This window comes from Chrysochloris asiatica, unplaced genomic scaffold (genome assembly GCF_000296735.1).
Source record: "Chrysochloris asiatica unplaced genomic scaffold, ChrAsi1.0 scaffold00107, whole genome shotgun sequence".
In the NCBI taxonomy this organism is placed as follows: Eukaryota; Metazoa; Chordata; class Mammalia; order Afrosoricida; family Chrysochloridae; genus Chrysochloris; species Chrysochloris asiatica.
Window position 1 is genome coordinate 7,032,469 of NW_006408625.1, and position 3,934 is coordinate 7,036,402.

The 3,934-nt window shown below is 39.3% G+C and overlaps 1 pseudogene; it reads left to right on the forward strand.

The window, feature by feature from the left end:
- Positions 1–3,391, forward strand: part of LOC102818658 — a 23,637-nt pseudogene extending 20,246 nt beyond the window's left edge.
- Positions 3,392–3,934: the final 543 nt, after the last annotated feature.

Here is a 3,934-nt window from a genome sequence, read left to right on the forward strand (position 1 = left end):
GTCTGATTGTGAGGGTTGAAAATCTAAAGATGGACATTTTGTAGCAAAGAGGGGAGTGATTAACTTATCAGTCTAGGAGTGGAGGACCCTGGGACTATCAATGGAGAAGAGCGAAGAGCGGAATCCTACCCAGAGAGGCAGTGAAGCCTGGGATGGAGGCAGAGAAGACAACGTCAATAGATGGTGGGCCTGGTGGCTCGGGATCAGGAGATGGAAAGGGGCTGAGGACTGTGGTAGTGTGTGTGTGTGGGTGGCTATAGGCTTACAGAGTACACCCCTTGGTTGGGTGAGGATGCATGGACAGGATGAAATGATGGATGATGGAATGAATGTAAAGCTGATGTTCTCCCATGTAGACTATCACACAATTCACAATAAAACATTAATAAATAAATAAAATAAACTTTAAAATTTCAGTTCCACACCTTCTGCTCTTCATGCTTCAGATCAGCTTTCCTCTAATAATTCTCAATACATGTGTCTAACCCTGGTCACTCTGCTAAGCTCAAGTCCTACATCTCAAACTGTGCTATGGTTATTTCAGCCACCGTTTCAAACCTATCATTTCTATAAAGTCAATTAATTTTTCCTTATATACCATTGTCTTCCCAAATCTTCTCATCTTTCTCAATAATAAGCACTAATATTATCTAGCACTTATCATATACCAGGATTTACATGAAATAACTTACTTAATATTTAAAATAAAAAAAGAGGTTCAACATCTTATTTAAAGTCATATAACTAAAAGCAAGTTAGAGCTGGGATTTGGATCCAGGCAGACTAGTTCTGGAGCTCTGGTAGCGTAATGGTTACAAGTTGGGCTGCTAACCTAAAGGTCAGCAGTTCAAAACTACTATTCACTCATGTGAGAAAGCTAAGGCTTTCTGCTCCCGTAAAGATTTACAGCCTTGGAAACCCTATGTGGGATCACTATGAATCAGAACAAATTCCACGGCATACCACCACCATCACCAGACTAGTTCCAGAGCCCATGATCTAGAAATAACCAGAGCACAGTTTGAGATGTAGGATTGAGCTCAGTATAGTGACCAGGGCTAGACACTTGTATTGAGAATTAGAGGAAAGCTGATCTGAAGCATGAACATAATTTTGGGGGCAATGAAAGTGACTTGACATGTCTAATTTCATGTCAGAATTAAAGCTAACATCTTTAAATACTAGATTGCTTGCTTACTGTGGGAAAGCAATTCCTTTTCAATTTTGGTTTTAGTTGTTTAGGTCTGCATATAAAGAACAAAAGGTAGTTTTTCAATATTGCCTGTGGAATGTGTTTTTGAAGGATTGATTCTAAAACCTTTGTACTGTTGTTGTTGTTGCTGTTAAGTAAGTTGATGAGCTTGAACCACTGACCTTGCAGTTCAAACGACTTTGCAGTCTGATGCATTACCCCACAGCGCCACACCAGAACTCCAGAACAAACCTTTGTATATTTGATAGTATTTCTAACTTTCATTCCTTTACTGTTGCAGTTAATGTTCATGTTCTGCTATGCAATCATTTATATGCATGTTTCTTTAATTTTTTTTTTTTTTTTTTTTAGATTTTCCTGGATGTATAGTTTAAACAAACAAACAAAAGTCATTTAACTACTGTAGCAGTAGTTTGCAGTTCTAGCAAAGAGGAAAGTTGTAGGGTTAAACTTTGTATTATCTTTCTTATAGAAGCTTCTAAAAAGATATTTTTATATGTTCTTTTTAACACATATTGTGTACAACCTTTAAAACATCAATGTTTGGATCAAAACAAGACCCAGCTTATTTTCTGATTGCTTTAAATTAAGCAAACATCCTATAATAGAACCAAAATGAAGGGGAAAAAAAATACCTTATGATCCAACAATTCCTCAACTTGTCATATATACACAAGATATACAAGCCAGAACACAAGTAGATATATGCACACCAATATTAATCACAGCACTATTCACAATGGCAAAAAATATGGAGACAGCCCATCAACGGAAGAATGGATAAACAAACTTTGGTACATACACACAATGGAATACTATGCTACCTTGAATAATAATAATGTAGCTGCAAAACACTTCATAACATGGATGAAACTTGAGGACATAATTCTCAGTGAAATTAGGCACAAAAGGACAAATATTGCCTAAGACCATTATTGTAAAAGCCTAAGAAAAGATTTCCGTACTAATAGAATAATTCTTTGAGGGTTACCAGGGGTGAAAGGGAGGGCTTGTAGGCTCACTGGTGACCACCCTGGTCAGCTTGTGAGTGGAAGTGGGGAAAATGGGGCAATGACAACATGGGCTGAGTGTAGCCATGTTCCATAGACACCTGATGACCTTGAGATGAGAGAAGAGGATGGGCTGGCTGGTTTGAACTTCAGGGAGACATGTGAACTTCTGAGTCCAAGAACACTGACCTAACCACTGTGTTAAGAGTGAAGCGGCCAGCTGGTCTGAAGTAGGGGGAGGCATATAGGAACTCCCAAACTTGAAGATTGTACCCATTTGACCTAGCTTGGATGGCTTGCTGACCAGAACTCAATCAGATGAAGATTAAATTTGATACAGGGAGCAAGTGTAATCTGCTGCAACTTAATGGACTGTATGTTTGCTTATGGAGTTGCACAAAATTCAAACTGAAAGGTTTAGGGTTCTTCACATCAAGGATCAAGCTTGCCTCCTCAGTACACTGGGTTGATAGGGACGGGCAACTTACACTTCAGCTATCAAAATTAGGGAGCTAGACAGGGAAGACCTAGGAGAGAAGGTATTAGTGATGACGAGCCCAGCTATGACCTAGATTTGTTTTGTATACCTAATCATGACGCAGAGAATTTGGAGAAGGTGTTCATTCCTCATGGATTAATTATGGGCAGAACTGAGCAGCTTGCTTGAGATGTGATGAAAGAGATGGGAGGATATCACATTGTAGCCCTCTGTGTGCTCAAGGGGGGCTATAAGTTCTTTGCTGACCTGCTGGATGATACCAGGGCACTAAACAGAAATAGTGACAGATCTATTCCTATGACTGTAGATTTCAATAGACTGAAGAGCAACTGTAATGACCAGTCAACTGTGGACATCAAAGAAATAGATGGAGATGATCTCTCAACTTTGACTGGAAAGAATTTCCTAATTGTTGAAGATATAATTGACACTGGAAAAACAATGCAGACCCTGCTTTCCTTAGTCAGGCAGTATAATCCAAAGATGGTCAAGGTTGCAAGCTTCCTGGTGAAAAGGACTCTTTGAAGTGTTGGCTATAGACCAGACTTTGTTGGCTTCAAAATTCCAGACAAGTTTGTTGTGGGATATGCCCTTGACTATGAATACTTCAGGGATTTGAATCATGTGTGTGTCATTAGTGAAACCAGAAAAGCAAAGTACAAAGCCTAAGACAAGAGTTCAAGTTGAGTGCCAGAGTCTAGAAACGTCTGGAGTCCCAGTGACCTCACAAGTAAACTTATCAAATCTTCTAGTGGCCATCTGCTGTAGTCACGCTTCTTGCATGCACCTTCTCCAAATTGTCTGTTTTGTACGTTAGAAATCTCCATTGCAGTTCAGAACTCTTTATTTGCACTATAATCCCAGAAGCTATTGGTTCTCTCTGGATGGGTTGGGGTTTGACTTGTGAATGAAGAGTCTCTGAAAGCAAGCCACTAATGAAAGGAAATAATTGAAGTTGTGTCTGTATGAAACATTGAAAGAGAAGATACATTAGTTTTGTTAATTGGTATTTTAATTTTTCATATATTCACATATGACCAGAAGTGATTGGATCCTGTTCATTGTGTGTTGCTGAGAAGCACTGAGTTTTCCTATCAGTGGCAGTGCTGAAGAGGTTTGACTGTGTCCCGGATCCAGTGTTCTGGACTGATGCTAGTGGTGTTTCCGTTGTATTAACTGAGTTGATCCACTTGTTCAGGTGAACCTTTGCCA